Here is a 22226-nt window from a genome sequence, read left to right on the forward strand (position 1 = left end):
CATTCCCTGGACTTGATGTCTCAGAGTCTGAGTCAGCTGTGGGAAACACCACCATGATGTGACCAGAGGCAGCAGGTGGGACCCTGTCCCCGGGGGGCTTCAGAGATACCATGTGTCTTTTTATAGGGCCTAAACTGATGGCCAGTGAGCTTGTGGCTCCACAAAACCATGGAGGAAGATGAGTGGAAATAGGAACAGAAGGGTCATAATAATATCCACTTGTTAATTAGCATTTTGGTCCAAAAATACTTTGGAAGTATATCAGTCAGCGTTCTTGCTGTGCTGATATTGGGTAACAAACAGCCCCCAAATGGAAAGGCTTGCAGCATCGCACACTTATTTCTTGCTTACTGTTCAGTAGGTCAGCTGTGGCTGTCCTGGGCTCAGGTGAGTGGGATCAGGAAGGCTTGGGCAGGCTCTGGACTGGGTTTAGGGCTGAACTGTGTATCTCCTCATTCTAAGGCTAGTGGACAACTAGGACATGCCTAGGGCCTACCATCTGTTGTAAGAAGAAGCCAAGCTAAACCATGCAGGCACATTTAAAACCTCTGCCTCTACACCCACTAACATCCCATTGATCAAGCAAGTGACATGACCAGGTCCAACATCCGTGGGGTGGGGAGGGCTCTTCTCCTCGGGAGGTCCTGTAAGGTCATGGCAAAGGGAGCAAGTGTATATTTGTATTATGGAGAGGCAGGGAGGGAGGGAAGAAGTGGGATTTGTATGTGGGAGGGAGGATGACCCTAGTGGATGAGACTGGATACACCCAGTCATATCCAGGAAAATGGCTCTGTAGGCGGGTGTTGGAAGCAGCAAGTGCTTGTGAAATGTGTAGCTTTCTTGGTACCATCTTTGAACAGTGGTTCTCAACTGGGGGGTGGGGCCAGCAGTCATGCCGCCCAGGGAACATTTGGCAGTGTCTGGAGACAGTTTTGGCCGTTACAACTAGCTAGGGGAGAGTGTTCCTGGCATCTAATGAGTGGAGGCCAGGGATGCTGCTCAACATCCTACCATGCACAGGACTGCCCCCCCCCCCCCAATTATCTGGTCCTGGCCTAAAGTGTACAAACAGGCAATTTCCAGGTGATTCTCACTCACTTTCAAGTTTGAGAACACGTCTTGCCGGACTATCCCATCTGGGAACGGGAGCTGGCGATCCTTTCCATATAAAGACATCAAGACCTACTGAGGAGAAGGGAGTTATTTAATATTGCACAGATGGCTGTGTAGAGGCAAGTTAAAACTCAAGGGTCTTGGCTAGGTCTCTATGATTTCTGTGGCTTTTTATCATTTGCTTTGTACTGTATTAATTTTTTGAGTTTTATTAATTCTTTACTATTGCTCTGTGTAATAAATAGACCATTTATTTGGTGTTGAAAAATCTGTTTTTTGTTAGGAGATTTCCATTAGGAGCTTAATATTTTTTTCCTTCAGGTGGCCTTTTGCCAAGTATTTCTCTTACGCACGTATTTTATTTTCCTTTTCCTCACCAGCGAGATTGCAAGTTCTTGATAGGAGAGATCATGCCTCCAATTTCCTTTCTGCTCTGCGTAATAGTGAGTATATGGTAATTATCCGTAGGTTGCTAGTGGTATCCATTGCAGTGTGTATTGCACTCTGTGGTTAAGGGTCATTTATCAGGTTTCCATGGACTAGCCTTTTATACCTTGCTATAAATCCAATTTCCAATGTTTAGGGCCCTATGGTTAGCCTGTTGATACTTGGTTGCCATGTGGTGAAAAGAAGGCTTTGAGCTCATTAGAGGAAGAGAGCCGTGTCATTGAAAGGCTGACAGCCTCATTCCTCCTCCTGTACTCACGCTGTTTTATTTTGGTGATTGAAATGTTGGAGGTATGAGAGGTAATCGGGGTATCACTTGCCGGCAAGACAAAGTGCAGAGCAGTGAGTTAAAGCTTCTCCGATCCCTGCCTCTGCTGTACACAGCAAGCGAGTATAGATTTTCTTTTAAAAAGCCAGTTGGGGAAGCATTCGCTCTAGAAGATGCTGTGTCACCAAGAATTTGCCATGATCAGATCAGACAAGTATTGCCCACCTCTTGGAGCTACCAGCAAGTTAGAGAAATAACTTTTGTTATGAAAAACTTTTTGTTTTTCAGTTGAGTCCTGTTTAATTGAAATGGTTCTCCTTGTGTGTATCGATGGTACAGTAGTTGTGTGAGCACAAGGCTTTTGTTCTTCCTGATTCCACGTGGGGGAAAAGACATTTACTGGCTTATGGGCTGCTGAGAGAGAGTCAGGGCCCATGGAGGTGGCTCCATTCTTCACTTGTTCTGTTTTTTTAATTGAGACATAATTGATGTATAACGCTGTATTACTTTTAGGTGTACAATATAATGATATAGGTATACATTGTGAAATGATTACCAGAATAAGTTTATTTAACATCCATCACCACACATAGTTATAATTTTTTTTTCTTGGGATGAGAACTTTTAAGATCTCTCTTAGCAGCGTTCACATACACATGACGCTATTGTCAGCTGTAGTCACCGTGCTGTACGTTCCATCTCCAGGACTTAATCTCCAGGAATTTTGCACCTTTTGACTGCCTTCACCCATTTCACCACCCTCACCTTCTGCCTCTGGCAACCACCCATCTGTTCTCTGTTCTTTACCAGGAAACTTGTTGCCTCACCTCTCATCTGCTTGGCCCTTAGGACACCAGGTTGGTGTGTCTGACAAGCCTAGCAGTTCACACATAGTAACAGAGGAGATGAAAATGCTAATCTGTGAGCTCAGTGAGGAGTGGGGCTTGGCTTCACAAAAAAATGAGAAAGGCCGTTTGTGCGGATCCTAACTGCCACACTTCCGTGGGCGGGTCTAGCAATTTCTGATGTCCTTATGCTACCGGTCCGATCCCTTCTTTCATCTAAAATAAAATTTACATTAAAATGAGCTGACCTCTTGAAAGTCAAAATTTAGCAATCAGAAAACCAATGTCAGTTTTGGGAGGAGCCCCCGCCTCCGCAGATCTGACCCTTTTAAAGCTACCTGGAATGTCGCTCGTGCCCAACAACTTGAGCTGGAATTGGAACTTCTCTTTCCGTTCTGCATGCCTGGATCCAGACGTTTGAGTATTAGTTCCTGTCACACAGCAGGAGAAGGTTCATGCTATCATTGTATACAGAGAGTAGAATGTGGTTGAGATTGCAAATAGGGATGTAAGTCAGGGTGTGTGTGTGTGTGTGTGTGTGTGTGTGTGTGTATGTGTGAAGGGGAGAAAGGAATGGAATGATGAAACCATGTGGAGTGTGGGGAGTATGTCAGGAAAACATGCTTTCAAGGATAAACAATAAAATTTTGGCAATAGGCTGGGTTTCTGACCTGTGACTCAGACACTGTGATTGAGAGAGATTCCAGTGGTCATTTACCTCCATCCGGCTTCTTATCGGTGCCACAGGGCAGTGTCTCAGTTCAACTTTCCAGAATACTCTCTAGGAACTCTTTATGCTCGATGGAGATGATAGTCTTCCACTTGCTTCACTGTGTGCTTAAAGGAACTGGGGACTGGCATTATCAGGTAAGCAATCTCAAGGTCCCTTTGATGACTCTGTCCTCCTTAATGGTGAAGTGCCCATGGTTTTCCTGCCTGCTGTAACTTCTTGCAGGGTACCTGCCCTCACGGGCCACCTGTGGAACACCTGTGATGGGAAATCAAGACTTTGGGAGATAAGTTGATTCTCCTGTTTGGCGATTGGGGTTGTTTGAGCCAATGTCAGTCAGTTCCTGAACTCATCCATGATTTACTGGATTAAATCAAAGAAGACCCATGTATTTGTAGATTATCATTTTTTTGGTCTGGTATGCAGACTGATGTTTCTGTGGAAAGAACCCTTGAATGGGAGCAGAATTACTGAATTTTAGTCCTAATTCTGTCATTAACCACCTGTGTGACAGTGGCCCCAAGAGAATAAAAGAATTGTTCTGTTTCTCCTGTCAGCTGAGAGCTTGGGTCATTCCAGTACCAAAACACGATGGATCAATTTTCAGGACTGTCCACAGCTGCTAGTTTGAGTTAGTGGAAATACGGGGGATTACTCTGCTGCTCACAGTGGTAACAATTGCATATGGCGCAATCCAGTGGCTAGAAAGCTGTCTTTGGGATCTTCTCTTGTCACCTTATAGGGAATGCTCTGTAATAATTACGTTCACTGGAACTTCTAGTGACTAAACTGCCTGGAACAGCAACCAGGAAAGGCCCACCTTCCAGCAAATTCCATTCTGTTGGGTTGTCTTATAATGAGGTCTGAGAGCATTTCTTGATTATCTAGCCAGATGGATGCATTATTAAAGGCCAATTTGGAGCCTATCAGAGAAAATCAAGGTCAGACACAGTCTAAATAGAAGTAAGGAATATGGTGACCTTTATCTCTTTATCTTAGTTCTCTTTGGAAGATATGGTACCATGGTGACAAGTGTCACATGGAGGGATTTTTTTTCTTTTTTTCCTGAAAAGTCCTTAGGCAATCAACTCATAGACTATTCAACATAAAGCCAAACCAAAAAAAAAGTTTAGTTTTTTTGTGTCATTAAAATATTTAGCTTGAGAATCTTCATTGAAAATTGGTAATCTTTTGCGAGTTTGTGTAAGTAGGATTTAGTACCTTTTAAAAAGGTTCCTTCTTGCTTGCCATGCTTGGTCCTTTTAGGATTTAGGTTACAACAGTTCTCCAGGAAAGCCGACGTGTTAAACTGTGGTTCACTGTTAGGATCACTCACATTACAAAAGAAATTTCCACCTTTAGCCTTTGTTTTCTGCTCATTTGCTTTCTTGGAAACGTTTCCACATCTGGTCTTAGAGGAGCCATAGAACAGGAAGCGTTAACAGGCTGTGTTTCGTAACCAGCATTTGCTTCTTGCCCTGAATGTTGCGTTTTTGCCATCCATTTTCCACTGAAAAAATGGAGACGCCTTCCAGAACTGCTCCTGAGAGGTGCTGAGTCATGGAAATTGAAGGGAACTGCTGGGACGCCTGGTGTGACAGATGGGCTCGAGAGACGTCAGCCAACACAGGGAAAGGATTTATCTCTGCACCCCATCGTCTGTCTTCCTTCTCTTTGGCTCCAGCTCTTTCCTTTCCTAGCTGCCCTTGATGTTCATTTGAACCAAATTTCACCTTTACTGAAGGGCAATGGGCAGAGATGCCTGCTGCCAAGCAGCCTATCTAGTTCTGGTGTCGTCAAGAGGCAGGAATGACAAAGGAATGGGCAACAGGGAAAAGTGAGCAAGGCTGAGGTGACGGCGACGTGTCATTCTGTTACAGGCATAGAGGGATGTCTGTGGGCTATGAAAACACGGCAAGATGGTTTTAGGTCCTTTTTAGGTCGAGTGGAGATTAGTCTGGTGGCCCCGTCTTTGAGTGGTTTTGTATACAGTTGATTCTCATTATTCTCAGTAGTTATGTGTAAAGTCACCGGGACTATAGAAGCTTTGCTCCTAGGAGAAATACAGGGGTAGGTCCCTGTGAGCCTCTGGTCACAATATTTTCATCACCCAGTCAGTACATAATCTTGTGTTATGTGTGTTTCTGTTTAAAGACACTTTATTGACTATATATTGTTGATTCATTCACATTGAACTCATGGCCAACAGCACGGTAACTCACGCCTGAAGGAAGCTTCTCTAAACACGTATTTTCTCCGGAAGACACATCCCAGCCTTCTTGCCCTTAGGAACACCAGACAGCACTTGAGCGCTATGCTTGGGGGCCATTCTAAACAGAGAGGTTACCGACAAAAAGCATAGAAATGCAAAAAATGTGGCACTAAACAGACCATGGAAAGGACACTTGTTTCCAGTCTGGGAGCTGGAACAAGAAGGCAGAGTGTCGCCTTGTTCAGCCTCAGCTGGGAATGTGTGCGACAGTGACTTAACTTTTCCACTGCTCTGTGAGTGTCCTTGAATGACCATAAAGTGCCGTGGGTATTGATTCTGGGGTCACAGATAAGCTTTAGCAAAAGGCAAGTTCACAAATACGTGTTGCATATCCCTGTGCATTGGATACACACATACAAACATATTTTGAGAGAGATTTTAACAACCTGAAAACAATCAACATGATAATAGTTGTGTCTGTTGGGCCCTCTGGAGATGGAGTTTGGGGTGCAAATGTTTTAATAGGGGAGAAGGCCTGAGAAAGATAAAGGAGGGACAGGATTGAGTAGGGAAAGCCTCTAGACCTCAAAGCGTATGTGATAAAGTTTGGACCAGCCAAACGATGAGTTTCTGGAGCAGACGCTGCCTGTTAGAGAGAAATGGCCTTGCTCAGCCATGGGGCAGCTTGGGAAGAGCAAAGCCAGGGTGGATTGGCGAATTCTTTCTTTCTTGAAAGGAAATTATGAGCTTTGCACCTCCATACTGTCACAGTTGGTAAATCAAACTTTTGATTTCAGTTTTATATATATAAAAATTATTTTGCACCCATATTAAGTTGAACTGTACAATGTGGCTGTTTTTGATCAAAAGTTGTCAACTACTGGCAATGTCCAATGGTTCAACTCAACAGAACCTTTTCAAGGTATAATGATGCTGTTTGAAATGAGGATAACACCGATATCTCCTTTGCTTTGTTGAGAAACTCCACTGTACCTCATCTGAAATGTGGTCTGACCCATAGTGGAAGCCAGTCAGTGGCATCGGGACTCACTGATGATCCCTGGTTGGTTGGTTGTATCAAGGTGGCCTCCTGCCCCAAATTATGGTGGAAAGGGAACCAAGGTATTAAAAAAAATTGTGGAGTTTATGAGTAGGTGTTGCTGGTGTTTATTATATTTAAGGTTGTTTTTAACCATGAAAATGAGCTTTTTCTGGGCACTCCTTCCTTTTCCTTCAGGTTTTGTGGGTGCTGAACACTGAAGTCTTGTGTTAAAATTCTGTTATTGAACACATGTTTTAAGGAGAAACAACAAACTTATGACTGCAGCTTCTGAAGTGATGAGAATGTTAAATAACATTTGGTGGAACATGTAACCACCAGTGTATAAAAGTAAATAACTCCTCAACTTGGTTTTAAAACCAAATGAACATAGTTCATTTCATTAAAAATATCCAACTGATAAAGGATGGGTGGCTTCTAATGGTGGGAGTCAATTTAGAAAAATGGAAAAGTGCTTCATTTGTATTTAGAGTTCATATAGATAAGTTCTGTAAGCAATTTGATCTTTTCTCTTTCAGGTGAGATAAATCCTGAGACTTGTTCTTTGTTTTGTTGAGAAAGATTCGCCCTGAGCCAACATCTGTGCCAGTCTTTCTCTATTTTGTATATGGGACACTGTCACAGCATGGCTGCCAATGAGTGGTGTGGGTCCGCTCCTGGGAAATGAACCCGGGCTGCTGAAGTGGAGTATGCCAAACTTAACCACTAGGCCACGGGGCCGGCCCCTGAGACTCGTTCTTTAAAAGACATTTGCCCTTACCCTGCGTTTGTAGGTACGGTCCATGTCCTTGAGCCAAGAATCACCAGGAACACACACACCTGTAGTTGGACAGAGTTGGGTTTGTTGACTTGTTGCTGTGAAGAGACTGTGTGACATCTCAGTAAGAGGATGTTAGGAAGGATCTCAAAGATTTGAGCTTGTGTGCAGTGATTTGGGGAGGGTTTAAGGAACGGGGGTCTTGTCTGGTGTTGGTGGTCTCTGAAATTGTTGATGTTCCAACAGGAGAACACCACTGCTGAGCTGTGAGGGCCAGGCCAGGTCCCAGCGGTTGGCGGCTGCTTTTCTCTTTCAGTTAATACATATTGGATTGACAGAATAGACGAGTGATTGATTGAATGGATGTGTGCTTAAACATCAGAAACATCCAAATAAAAGTATTGTCCTAAAAGGACTTCTTAATGATCACTTTTAAAATAATGCATTATAACGTGCATCATTTTAAAACCCATGCATTGTAACAACTGGATGTGGTCCCGGTGTCATCTCTTAGCCTCTGATGCTAACAGAAGACCACCTGTTTCCTACAGACCCCTATTGATTAGGGGGAGTGGAGCATGATTCTGAATTATGGGAACCTCAGGCTGGGTGGAGGCACTTCTTGGGTTCATATTGTAGAGAATTGGGTATATTCTTTTTGATGCTCTTGTGAATGATATTTTCTTAATTTCATTTTCAGATTGTTCATTTCTAGTATTGGTACAATATTAAATTTTAATGCAATAGAAGACTTTTTTTTCTGCTAGTTACAGGAAGAGATTTTTTTTCCTGGTCCACTGCCTGTGTTTGTGGCAATGAGTTTTTATCGACTAGGAAGACCTTTATAGGGCTCATTTATGGCCCTTGGGTTTGCCATTTTTAGTTCTTAAAAGCAGCAGGAGGAGGCCCCCATAACACAGACTGTGTTAGGTTTTTAAAAATGTATTTAATTAATGTTTTATTTTAAATGATTTGTTTTGGTTAATTATAGACCACAGGAAGTTGCAGAAAGAGTGCTGAGCGGTCCTGCATGCCATCGCCCAGCTTCCTCCCATGGTGGGCTCTTTCCTAACCTTTGAGCAGTAGGGATACGGTGCTATTACCGTGAGCTCGTCCACAGTCCTTCCCGGGAGTTCACCAGTGTGTGCATGTGCTCGTTTGTGAGATGCATTTTAAAGAGGAGCACGCATAATCGCTTCTCTTTCAAAGCTTAAACCGAACGTAAATCCAGCAGAAGGGCACAGAGGGAGTTGGGGCTATACACAAGCACCCAGTAAGGATCACCTTGACTTTCTTGGTGGCCTAAGTTAATGGGGCAGGTGCCAGCACCCCAGGAAGGCAGGAGGTTAAAAACTGGATGTGTGTGCTGCCCCTGCGTGTGTGTGTGTGTGTGTGGCATGCTCCTTTTGTTGTCAGTGCTGCAATAAGACAAACCATTTCTCCTTCAAAGTCCACAGACTGATGGAGACTATAATGGGGGGTGGGGTGGGGAGAAAACCCTGCTTATCGTAACCTGTGGTCACTGGCCCTGGATTCATGACGGAAGCAGTTCGCATATTCCTTGTTTTGTAAATAGGTGAAACAACCTCTTTTTCCCCCTTCAGTGATGGTAGTGTTGTGTTTGGTATTATCCACCCCGCTTAGACCTCCCTTTGGAATTTCTTTCTTCTCCTCTGCTGGGGCGGTGTGCCACTTGTCTTGCTAAGAGAGTGGGAATGTAAACTCACCTGATAGTGGACCCGAGTCTCCCTCACCGGACTGGAGCAGAAGGGTTTTTCTTTCCCACCTCTCTTGCTGTGAGCGTAGTGAGACTGGAAATGGCTAATGAGAGTAATGAACTCCCCCGAGTTGTGTAGCTCTCAGTGTCCAGAGGGGATGGCTGGCCGTTGTCTCCGAGAGCCACGTACCCCCCGGCCAGGATTTTGGATGCTGGCTGGTCAAGTATGGTAGTGTTTGGTCTGGGGGTCGAGAAACTCCTCTGAGTGAGGCGTGGAGTGAAATTGCAGGAGCCTCTGTGACTTGTACAAACCGGAAGCAGGCTCGTGTACTGGCTTGTACTGGCTTGTATTGTGAGATACAGTACGACTGGGAAGTTGGTTCTGGATATCACTGATGCCAAGGAGCCTGTCAAACATTTATGGAGGCTTGGGGGCTAAATGAAAAAGGGTTTGATAGACAAATCTATCGAGACGGAAAGTGGATGAGTGGGGGATGGGGGATGGGTAGTGATGCTCAAGGGTACTGGGCTTCTTCTGGGGATAATGAAAAAGTTCTAAGGCTGATTGTGCTATGATGGTTGCACAACTGGCTTAATACACTAAAAGCAATTGAATTGTACCGTTCCCATGGTCGAACTGTATGGTATGTGATTTATATCTCAAAAAGCTTTTTAAAAAGGATTCAGACCACTGCTTTCGTACTTCCAAGCATGCTCTTATAATACCTTGCCTGGTCTCGTGCCGTCGAAGCTCCTTCTTGTGCATGGACGTGGTGTAACTTTCAGTGTGGAGAGAGCCACTTGAGAGTGACTAGTTCCAGAAAATGTGTCCCTGTCTGTTATCTCCACACGGCCACAATTAGGAACCAGCGTCCACAGGGAGTGGTCAAAATGTGGCTGATGATATCAGAGGAAGTGGGGCACTGTCATCTCTTTATATCTTCCCTTTTCTCTCCTTTCTGCGCCCCTACTCCTCCCCAAAACAAACAAATCAAAAGACAAAGAGAAAGTGAGAGGCTAGTGGCACAGCTGAATATGCCCAGGCAGTTGGAAGAACAGAACACACTTAGGGGAGGGAAAATAAAGCAAAAATATAGCCGCCCACCCTTCTTCATCGGCCAACAGAGAGATGAAGGTAAAGATGGGAAACGGCAGACGCATAAAGCATCAATCTGACTATTCAGGGTTGGGGAAAAGTTTGAAAAATATAGTGGCTCACACCCCCCCTTATCATCTTTGATGAAATTGACATAGGTAGTTTCCTTATTGAGCGTTTGGGGAGAATGCAAGGGAAATTCACGGTGCTCGTGCTTGCACAGTGATCACCAGTCTCTGTTGCTCTGCAGTGAATCTTGCTTGGAAATGATTAGAAGCCCATAGTTTGAAGTAATATGATCTATTTCTCCAGTCATAAACTTAGCGAGATAAAAAGCACATCCACGTGGTCACTTAATATTTCCTAATACTCTGCATTTTTTAAAAATTTTATTATTATTTTTTTTTTGTGAGGAAGATCAGACCTGAGTTAACATATGCCAATCCTCCTCTTTTTGCTGAGGAAGACTGGCCCTGGGCTAACATCCATGCCCATCTTCCTCCACTTTATATGGGATGCCGCCTCGGTGCGCGCCCGGGATGCGAACCGGTGAACCCCGGGCCGCCGCAGCGGAGCGGAGCGTGGGCACTTAACCGCTTGCGCCACTGGGGTTGCCCCCTAATACTCTGCATTTTTGTCATGAGCTTTGTAGAATTGGGCTGGTGCTTAGTTAAACTGAAAAGAGAATGTTTGAAATGGCACATCAGGTTGAAAACCGTCAGAGTTTATAGTCTCCTGAAGAAATGTTGTCGGAACAGCCATCTTTTGCAACTTTGTTACCACACGTGGTAACACATCTTTGTTATAAGCTGTAAATACTACAGGGTTGCAAGGGAAACAGACCTAGGGATGGAGATGAAAGAGCCAGAAGGAGGAGCCTCCCTGGTGGAACCAGTTCCCCTTTTGGGTGTGGGCGAGTTGAGTCTGCCGCGAGGGGATTTCTCTGTGACTTCCTGTGCTGAAACCCGAGTGGCCTGTCCTGCCTTTGACCTCTGCTGTTTGCACTGTGGCTTCATTCATGTGTAGCTGGTTCATTCTCAGTGCCAGGGTTGCATCCCTAGATTGACGCCTGAACCTGACCTTTGGGGCTCGAATAGGGATGTTCTTGAGCCTCAAGGGGAGATAAGGATAAAAATCATTAGTATTATAGCCGGTACCTTTTTGGGTGGACACTCTCCATGGGGCAACGTCCTAGGTACTTTCCGTAGTTCCTTTTGAGCCTGCACGACAAGTCTGAATCATTGGAAAGACTCTTCTTGTTTCACAAGTGGGGAAACTGAGGCCAGGGCAGTGAAGTACCTGGTCCGAAGCTCTGAACCGTGGAGCTGAGAGCTGAATGGTGGCAGGCGGGTCAGCGTGATGTTAAAGTCTGTGTTCGTTCCAGAACACTACTGTGCTTTTCAACTTCGGAAGGTCTTTTCCCCCTAATTCATGGCACTCTTCAGTCTTAGGATTCCGCAGTACCCTTGGGAGTCTGTGGGGAATGGTACTGTGGGTAAGGGCCAAGGCTGTGTACACGGAAACCCTGAAAAAATGACGGTGTCTGATTCCAGAAACGTCTCTGAGCCAAAGCTTGAGACAGGCTTCCTTTAAGGCAGGGGCCAAATTTGGCCCGCCACCTGTTTTTGTATAGCCTGCGAGCTAAGAATGGTTTTATATTTTTAAATGGCTGAAGAAAGAATAATATTTTGTGACACATGAAAACGATGTGAAATTCAAATGTCAGTGTCCACAAAGCTTTATTGGAACACAGCCACACCCATTCATTGTCTGTGGTTGCTTTCTCTACAAAGGGTGTTGCAGGAGAGACCCTCTGGTCCCAGGAAGCCTAACATATTTACTCTGGCCCTTTACAGAACAAATGTCGATCCCTGCCTGCTTTGAGGCACGTACCACCTCTTTGGTGTGACTTGCGCTTCCTCCTCGCTCCTGATCTCTTCTTCATTTGCACCCTATTCCCATCTCACCTTGCTTGCTGACGTCTGATATTCCTCAATTAGAGAGTCATTTGTTTGCTATGAAACTTTGTCCTGGTTAAAATGCTGATCGTCCCAGGAGAGGTAATACATTAAGCCTTATTGGTTATTTATACCACAGGATTGGAAGGGATTGCTGCTGGCTTGGTTAGAGCAGAGCAGGGCTGTTACTTAAAATGCAGGGGACTGGGCCTCCCCTGTGCATGGCGGGAGAAGAGGAAAGGCTCCGTCATCCAGGAGAGGCCGTTTTGTTCATTGCCTACTTTTTCTGCATCCTCCCTCAGTCACCCAGAAGCTGGGAGTGTCGGTGGGCTATGGCCACAGCTAAGGTCCTCCGTAGGAATTGTTGTCAGGTTCAGAGAGCCACCTGGCCTGACGATGCCCTACCCCCACCCTAGAATGGGTTGACAGCCGCGGCGTGACATGGCTGGTGCCAGCGGAATCGTAAGGCAGGGCCTGCAGCTAGGCAGTGGTAGAGCTGGGACTTGACACAGACAGTCTTCCCGTCCTCCAGTGCCTAATTACATTCTAGCGCCTTCTGTGGAATGCCGGCTTAGCATACTAAGGATGATGACCCATTTCTTGCCTTTTTACCCACTGTTTTTGATAGTTGCTTTTCCTAAGGCCTGGACAAGGATGAGAACATGTGAGGGCAGTGTCACTAGATTTCTGTCTTGCCCGTGATACGTGGTCTCCCATACATGGGAAAAACTGCATTTCCCCCAGAAACAGCATTACGGTTGAGATGGACAATACCGCAGTGGACAATTAGCACGTTATGGCGTCCTTCTTGTATATTTTTCATGGCCAGTTTACATTTCAGTTACATTTTCGGGCTTTACAAGGCCATTCTAGACGAGCTGGGAACTTGACCCTACTTTTATAGCATTGTTTCTAGGAGAAGAACGTTTCTGAGTGGGAACCCAATGAAGACTTGGACTCTGTTGCGTTTATAATTTGGAGGCTGCTTTAATTTCAAGATCTCTGCTTCAAACTTGTTTCGTTTTGATGTGCACAGTAGGAAGGCAAAGTATCACATTAGCTAGGGTGTCTTGGTAAGTGGCTTCCTTCCTTCGCATTTTCTTTCCTTGACTCCTCAAAACATTAGTGAAATAGGCTGGAGGGATCTGCCTCTTCCTGGAGAGGGGGTTGGAAAGAGAAGGGATACACATTAGCTAGAATTTAAAAGCAGCAGTGACAGCCCAGATAATTTGTCATGCTAACCTACTTTAAAAGCTGACAGGACAACTGGGGAGTGGAAAATCTCTGCTTTCTCTTGCCCTGCTCTGACAAGACCTAAAAATAACTCAGTGAGAAGGGCACACGGCCCTTTGATCTCCTTGGCCTGGGATATTTCTTGGTAGGACCAGATGCTTAGGGACCAGGTGTTCTTCAGTGAGGGCTCGGGTAGTTGGAGGCGATGGGTGGGCCAACGACTGACCATGAACTATTTGATCTGTCCCTGGTTTCCATTTCTTGCTTCTCTAAATATTCTCTCCCTTGCTTTATGTAACTACAAAGTGGAGTATGTGTACGGAAGACCCGAACAAGACAGATCACACGTTTATACCAAGAACCGTTGGACTGGATTTGTTAGCTGTTTATCCCGCGCCTCCTTTTCCAGAATAAGTAGAACAAATCTTTGACCCCCAGAGGGACTGCAGTTTAGTTGGGCAACACGAGGGCGGGATTTGATTTCATTTATAGTTGAGGAGTCACAAGTGCCCTGGAGCTCTGGAGAGACAAATTGGACTTCACTGGTGGAGAGCTGAGGAGATGGCCTGGGGCAAGAGGCGAGAGATGGGGAGCAGCCTTCCTAGGGAGAGAGCTGTAAAGGGGTTGCGTCCACAAGAGCCCAAGGAGGAACCGGAGAGAACCAAGCGTTGTCAGAGCTGCAGAGGTGGGATACTACTGAGGACTTGTGCGAATCCAGGTTTGGTTTTCAGGGTCGGAGCAGTGCGTCTGCGGCAGGCTGATGATGGAATCAATGGGATAATGCATGAAAGGAGGGAGGCAGTGGGTGCACACGTCTACTTGGAGAGGTCCAGCCCTGAAAGTAAGGGGAGAAGTAGGGCTGGGAAGCTAGTGTGGGTGAAGGAGTTTTTAGAGGAGGGGAGACTTGGTGGTACAGTGAAAACTCAAGGGAAGTGAGATGTTCAAGAGATAAAGGATGGGGGGAGCAGACCCAATCTCTTGCAGGAGGAAAATTGTGCAGGGTTGATTAGCCTTGGAAAAGGAGTAGCAGGGACATTTCTTTTGAGACAGGTGGAAGGCAATAAATATGTAGGGTTTTTGGAAGCAGAAAGGAAGATGATTCCCCTAAAAGGTTTTACCAAGAGATGACTGAATGTGAAGGTCTTAGATTTCTAAGAGAGCAGGGGGTCCTGACTTAAAGGAAGCCAGAGGTGGTGGGACCAGCTGATGCAGGAGACAAAAAGGCTTTCAGACTGTGCTTGGGAACACAGGATGTGGGCTTGGGGCCAAGAGCTTGCTTGGTAGCCAGTGGCGACTTCTCCTGATTCACAGCCACCACTGCTTAGAATCGGAATGGCCCTCGTTTGATCTATTTTAGATAAGGCTAGTTAGTTTGGCTTTTAAGAACCAATGGACTGGGGCATAAACCACGGCAGACTGAAAAGGATTGCAGGAAGGGTCTAGCGTAGCGCTGTCCAGGAGAACTTTCTACCACATGGATGGAGATGTTCCACATCCACCCTAGTGAGTAGTCTAGTGTGGGAGCCACTAGCCACGTGTGGCTATGGATTATTTGGGCTTCTGATGAGAAGGTAAGATGAGGGCTCATGTCATGTCTGAGTGGGATAGTGTGTCAGCAAAGCCTCCAGGTGCCGTAGCTTGGGTAAGGCTGAATGTGGCAGGTGGGGAAGTGGCCACGACAAGGTGAGGGCAGAGGACTGCAGCGGGGAGAAAAGGTCCAAGTGCGCACGGCCCCCATGAACCAAAGCAGGGCTCCTGTGTTTTACCTGCTTCTCTTTATGATTACTTATTAATTGTGCTGTAAAATATAGCAGGTTTGGGACTTTGATTTTCTTCTTGATCTTGCACTAAGCCTGGGAAAGTGATCCGCACCAGCAGCCGGTTGATAATTCTTTGTTAATTGATCATCAAAGGCCGTCTGGAGTGAAAAGCAGTGGGGGGTTGAAGTTGAGCTCCCTGGATCTAGGGGGGGCGGGAGAACTTCTCCAGGCAGACACACCTCCCACCTGTAACTCACTTTCTCCGGCTCCATCTTTGAGTGTGGGGACTCTTATCAAGCCCTCCATCATCTCTGTTGACATTTAGCCTTGAGAAAGGAAAAGACCATCTCAGAGTTTCCATCTGTGAGCAAGGTTCTCTGAATGTCTTGAAAACATGGGCTTAATTTTGTGAGCTCAGGAAGAATTCTTGTGCTTTGGGATTTATTAAAAACTGCAGGTTCTGTAAGGAAAGAAAATCTCTCACCTCTGTCTTCTAGGGACTCTTTACTCGCCTTCAGTCTAGCGCTAAAAACACAAACAAAGCATTACAAAAAATCAACAAAACCTTTTGCTTGATCTGGCAGCGTATTGCCCTGTTTCCGTTTTTCTCCCCCTCATTATGCTTCCTCAAAGAAAAGTTCCGCAGTCGTCTACCTTTACCCTGTCGCCCCATGCACTTGACCACATGCAGTCTGCGCCCGCCCCCACTCGGGAGATGCTCACCTTCAGAGGCAGCCGTGAACGTGGGGTTTCGGAACTCCGGGCTCTTCCAGCCCCCTCTGGCCTTGCCCGGCGCCCCTTCCCCTGGGCCGTGGCACCGCCTGCCTTCTCCACTCCCCTCTCCCCTTGTCCCTGGGACTCCCGCAGAACACCAGTGGCATGGGGGCAGGCAGTTCAGTGAGTCCCCATGCAGTGACATTAAATTAAGTTCAGACTCCTTGTGCCCCAGGCTCTGAACGCTTGGCTTCCTTATTTGCCCCCTCCCTGTAGACAAGGGTCCTGAACCTTCTTTTTTGTGCGTGGATCCCCTTCAGCTGGCCATTGAAGGGAAGGCCTCTCAGAACAGCGTTTTCAAATGCATTAAAAAATAGGCTCGGGGGCCGGCCCTGTGGCTTGGTGGTTAAGTGCGCGCGCTGCAATGCTGGCGGCCCGGGTTCGGATCCCGGGTGCGCATCGAGGCACCACTTCTCCGTTCATCCTGAGGCCGAGTCCCACATACAGCAACTAGAAGGATGTGCAGCTATGACATGCAACTATCTGCTGGGGCTTTGGGGGGAAAAAATAAAATAAATAAAATCTTTAAAAAAAAAAAAAAAAATAGGCTCGGGCCGGCACAGTGGCGCAAACGGTTAAGGGTGCACATCCGCTGCACAGCCCGGGGTTCGCCCGGTTTGGATCCCGGGGGCGCACTGACGCACCACTTGTCCAGCCGTGCTGTGGTGGCGTCCCATATAAAGTGGAGGAAGATGGGCATGGATGTTAGCCCAGGGCCAGTCTTCCTCAGCAAAAAGGAGGAGGATTGGCATCTGATGTTAGCTTAGGGTGGTCTTCCTCACACACACACAAAATAGGCTTGCAAAGGAAGCGATTAAATTACTGTCATCGCAATATTAAAAACAATTTGTTGGATAGTAGTATGTGCTTTTTTTTCCTTTTCCTTGTTTTATCGTGGTAAAACATACATAGCATAAAATTTATCATCTTAATCTCTCTCTCTTTTTTTTTTTTTTTTTGCTGAGGAAGATTTGCCCTGAACTAACATCTGTGCCAGTCTTCCTCTATTTTGAATGTGGGTTGCCGCCACAGCATGGCCACCGAGAGTGGTTTAGGTCCGCATCCAGGAACCAAACCCGGGCTGCCGAAGCAGAGCTCACAGAACTTAACCACTAGGCCACGGGGCCGGCCTCCCGGTCTTAATCATTTTTAAGTGTATAGTTCTGTGGCATTAAGTACATTCACATTGTTGTGCAACCATCACCACCGTCTATCTCCAGAACTTTTTCGCCTTCCCAAACTGAAACTGTGTCCCCATTAAACACTGACTCCCTGTTCCCCGTCTCCCAGCCCCTGGCACCCGCCGTTCCACTTCCTGTGTCTATGAGTTTGACTGCTCTAGGGACCTCATATAGTGAACTCATGCGGGATTTATCTTTTTGTGACGGGCTTGTTTCACTTAGCATAATGTCCTGAAGGTTCATCCGTGTTGTAGCAGGTGTCAGAACATCCTTCCTTTTTAAGGCTTGAATACTATTCCACTGTGGGTAGACTGCATTTTTGTTTATCCATACACGTGTTGATGGACACTTGGGTTTCTTATACCTTTAGGCTGTTGTGAATAATGCTGCTGTGAATGTGGGTGTGCAAACATCTCTTTCAGACCTGCTTTCGATTCTTTAATGTGTGCTTTTTACACATTTTAAATAATACAATCTAGCAATGGCTTTCACCACTACCATCGTTTTGAAGTCGTGGTGTCAGCAGTATTTTAAAGTATCTGAGACATCTGTAACATGATATGAAAATGCCTGTGGTTTCTCTTGGTGAAAATCTCAAGAGTCTGCTAATTCCACGAAGGTTTGTTGCCTACGTTTCTAATGGAATTCTGTGAAAGGTTAGTGAAAATAAAGCTGTTGCTCCACCCCACCCCCACGCCCCATCCAAGTTCACTGACCCCAGTGAACTTTGGCCTGCGTGTACATTCCAGCCAAGTCAGGAGACTGACTTTCCTAGAACACGTGTGGAACTTTCCGCCTCTGTCGCTGGGGGAGACCCTTTGCTCTGTTAGCTTCGACCAAAAGCCCACCCACTGAAAATGCTTGCTTAGCTGGTGGTTTCTTCCTCCCCTCACTCTCATTTCTTCATTCACTCACAAATATTTGGTCAGTACTGTCTAGTAGGTCTGTAAGTGCTGCCCTAGGTCCTGGGGATCCACAGCTGTGAACAACACTGAAGAGTTTTGTGTTGCCATGGTGTGCGTAGTCTAGCTGGAGAGGGAAAGAGAAGCAAATGTGTGCCCACAAAGATGCTTGGATTACAACACTGCTGAGTGTCCTGGGGAAATCCAGGCGGCTGTGAGAGTCCGTGGTTGGGGCGTCTTAATTAGTTGCTGAGGAAGAGATATTTCAAATGAGGCCTGAGGGATGAGCGGAGGAGGAGGGATGCGTGGCCAAGGAACAGCTTTTGCAAAGGTCCTGAGGTTGGCCTGCAGTGGATGAGCAGAGGGAGAGAGAGATGGGCCAGGGCCCCTTTGCCGTGACTCTATGGGTTGTGTTAAGAAGTTAGCTCTTGGGCCAGCCCTGATGGTGTCAGTGGTTAAAGTTCCATGCTATCACTGCTTCGGTGGCCCTGGTTCGTTTCCTGGTCATGGAACCACACCACCTGTGTCAGTTGCCATGCTGTGGCGGCGGCTCACATAAAAGAACTAGAAGGACTTACAACTAGGATATACCGGCATGCACTGGGGGGCCTTGGGAAGGAAAAAAAAAAAAAAGAAGTTAGCTGCTGAGAGTATCAGGCAACACGGATGGAGAGGCGTGACCAGATCTGCCTGTTGAGGTAGGCTCCGGCTGCTGGGTGGAGAATGACTTGGAGGGAACCAACCAGGGCAGTGAGTTGACTGTTGGTGCCTACTGGAATATTATAGTAGGATAGTTACTTGGACGAGGGACATGGAGAGGAGCGAGTTAATTACAGGCAAAACTTGGGGACTTGTTGGATTTTTCGATTTCCGCCAATTGTGAGAGATTTCCCTCCTCTCATCTCTCTTCCCGTTGAAACCCATAACACTGTGTATCGCTCTTGTGCATTTATATTCCCAACATAAAGTGTCATTCTTTGTGTACTCCTGAATTCTGATTAGACTTGAGGTCAGAGAATATTTAAAGCATTATCCCTAATTGTTGAGTGTATGCTTTTTTCCCTTCGGTGAGGAAAATTGGCTCTGAGCTAACATCTGTTGCCAATCCTCTTTTTTCGCTTGAGGAAGATTGTCTCTGAGTTAACATCTGTGCCAGTCTTCCTCTATCTTCTCTGTGGGTCACCACCACAGCACGGCTTGACAGCTGGTATAGGTCCATGCCCAGGATCCAAACCTGCAAACCTGGGCTGCCAAGGCAGAGCACACTGGACTTAAGCACTACGCCATCAGGCTGGCCCTGAGTGTATGCTTTATTGGATCCTGCATTCCTAGGTACTTGGACAAATTTTTCAGTAAGAAAAGTGAAAACATCGCTATAACTGGTAACAGCAAATACTGTGGGGAGCCCTCTGCGCTGCACGCTCCTGTTACTAGACCTTCCCCGGAGTAGCCAAATGGTATACAATTGCTTAATAAGGAGACATTTTTGCTGAGATTTACATTACAGAGTTTTGCTTTTTAAAAGGAAATTATCTGGATTTCAGTGGGAAAACTGTATAGTCTCCCGAGTGTTGTTTTGCCTTCAGTTCTGTCCTGTTTAAGAGGTGATGGTGAGCAGGAGAAAATAACCGGTTTCGTCTGTAATATAAATGTGCGTTGGTATGTAACGTATAAAAAACAGGACACACAAAACAATTCCAACTGGGCCGGTGTTTACATCAGTGTGTAAATCAGATCCTTTGACGTGCACGTTGCTCTCTGTGTTTTTCCTGATTTGTTTGCACAGAGAAAATAATTTTTCCCGGAGAGATTTTTGAGCTAAAACAATCCCCAATACTGTTTGAAGTGCGAGATGGCTTAGATTTATTTTTCCTCTTTTTGCCTGAGAGGGTTCAATGCTTAAGCATTTAGTGGTATGAGCGTGCACGGGAACATTCCTGCCTTATTTTTCCTTCTAGTCTTGTTTCCTGTGTGAGAAATAAAGACTAATGAGTGCAGCTGTAGCCACAGTTCAAAATGGAGGAGGGTGTGTGTGTGTGAGTGAGTGTGGGGGGAAATGTGTGTCTGTTTGAGAGGGAAGTGTGTGTGTGTGTCTGAGAGAGAGAGAGAACACAGTCTCTTTGTGAAGCCCGGTGGAGTCTCTCCCTCACCAGAAGTCTGGCTCTGTGGGCTTTATGGAACTTCTCTCTGCTCATTTTGGGGTGGAAGGTGGGGATGAGTTCAAAAGGAGCAAACAGAAATAGCAGAATAGACTGCATGTCTTTTATAGATGAAGCCTGCTTTTTTCCCCTTCTGGTTTTGAATCCTGTCTGAGCAGAAGATAGATTTCAGAACGAATCAGAGAGGATTAAGTTGGGAGAAATATTGATGACTGTCTGGGCTGGTCTTTTCCTTTCGTGGATGCGGAAGCTGAGGGAGGGAGAGGCTGCCTACAGGACCTGCCCGAGGTCGCTCAGAGGCACAGCTTGGGCCAGGACTGGGCTTTCCCGCTTCCAAGCCCTGGGATCTCTCGTCTGCACAGGGGTGGGCGACCTTTTTCTATAAAGGGCCGGATAGGACATATTTTAGCCTTTGACGGCCAGACAGCGTCTACAGCATCTCCATTCAACTCTGCCTTATGGTGCAAAAGCAACCTAGACACTATATAAACAAATGTGTGTGGCAGTGTCCCAGCAAAATTCCATTTATGGCCACTGGAATTGAATTTCATATAATTTTCATGGCTCATGAAAGATTACTCCTCTTGATTTTTTCCCCCCACCAACCATTTATCTCGTGGACTGTATGAAACAGGCAGTGGGCTGGATGGCTTTGGCCCACGGGCCGTAGTGTGCTGACCTCTGGTCTATAGCATGTTGACTGTGTAGACTTCTCTTCTTAATAACTCACATGTTTAGAGCTGTTTATTTCTCCGAGCATTCTCCCAATTTTTTTGACGTGCATTGGACTCATCGCCCTCGTCCAACCTTGTTGATTATGCACGTTCTGGGAGGAAATGATGTTTCATTTCTGTGGGATTTCGTGTTTGCTGTCTTAACCTATTGGTCAGTTGATTTATTTATTCAGTAAATACTTCTTGGTAGTTTAATCTGTGCAAGCCAGGGCTTGGTGTGAGTAATGCCAGGACCGGTGAGAGAGTCGCTTCCTGCCCTCCTGAAATTGATAGACTGATGGGGGAGGTGGGCATTGAAAAGCAGTTACGAACCCTACAGGGTACCAAAGGGGTGGTCCCGTGGGATGGGGGAGCTGCCCTGCTCTAGAAGCTTAGAAAGCTGACCTGGAGATTGGGTGATGGTTAAGATGGGCCACGAGTGGTCAAGCCTCCTCTCCTGCACTGAGTCCTGCAGGAGAAAGGGGCCGAGTCCAGGCACCCACCCCACCCTCTTTGTGCCCCTCCACTGCTGCTCTCCTGGTGTTCAGGTGGAGTGGGGAGGTTTGCAGAGGTCGGCTTTTGAGGAATGGCTGTACCTGGGAAGCACACCGCCTCTGAAGTCCTCTGTGTTTCCTCAGGTACCGGCATTTATTTTTTTTAAATTTTTTTTTTTTTAATTTTTTATTTATTTACTTTTCTCCCCCCAAAGCCCGAGTAGACAGTTGTATGTCATAGTTGCACATCCCTCTAGTTGCTGTATGTGGGACGCGGCCTCAGCATGGCCGGAGAAGCAGTGCGTCGGTGCGCGCCCGGGATCCGAACCCGGGCCGCCAGCAGCGGAGCACGTGCACTTAACCGCTAAGCCACGGGGCCGGCCCCCGGCATTTATTTTTAATGTAAGATAGGGATTATTTCGGGGGACAGGCCAGAGACACACTGGTTGTACAGAGCCCTTTGAGGAAGATTACTGTTCGGATCTCATCTCTGCTTTATTAATTGTCGTGTGGCTAAAAAAAAAAGATTCTCCGTAATCCCTTTAGCCTGTATTTAGACACCGACCCTCAATGTGCATTTTTAAAGTTTTTGGATATTTTGGTTCATGTTTGTCAGGGGTGAGCAGACTTTGTGTAAAGGGCCGGATGGTAAATATTGTGGGCTTTTCAGACCATATGGTAGCTGGACGTTGTGTGGCAAGAGCAGTCACTGATTATGTGCACATTATGTTCACATTGTGGTGAAACCACTCACCAGAACTCTTGTCAGCCTGCAGAATTAAGCGCTATATCCATTAAGCAGCAGCT

The 22226-nt window shown here is 46.3% G+C and overlaps 1 protein-coding gene across 11 annotated transcripts in view; it reads left to right on the plus strand.

The window, feature by feature from the left end:
* The window catches only part of LOC101399607 (transducin beta like 1 X-linked), a 223322-nt gene that overhangs the window by 21238 nt on the left and 179858 nt on the right, over positions 1–22226 (plus strand). For 3 of the 11 annotated variants that reach the window (XM_087427863.1, XM_087427867.1, XM_087427862.1), the window contains exon 2: positions 1494–1556. The exons of 7 other annotated variants lie outside the window; for them this stretch is intronic. The gene's annotated coding sequence lies outside the window, so the exon portion shown is untranslated. Of the gene's footprint in view, positions 1–1493; positions 1568–22226 lie in introns of all 11 variants that reach the window. One more of the 11 variants, XM_087427864.1, reaches the window with a different exon arrangement.

Source organism: Ceratotherium simum, chromosome Y (genome assembly GCF_057802395.1).
Source record: "Ceratotherium simum simum isolate JZ-2026a chromosome Y, ASM5780239v1, whole genome shotgun sequence".
Classification (NCBI taxonomy): Eukaryota; Metazoa; Chordata; class Mammalia; order Perissodactyla; family Rhinocerotidae; genus Ceratotherium; species Ceratotherium simum.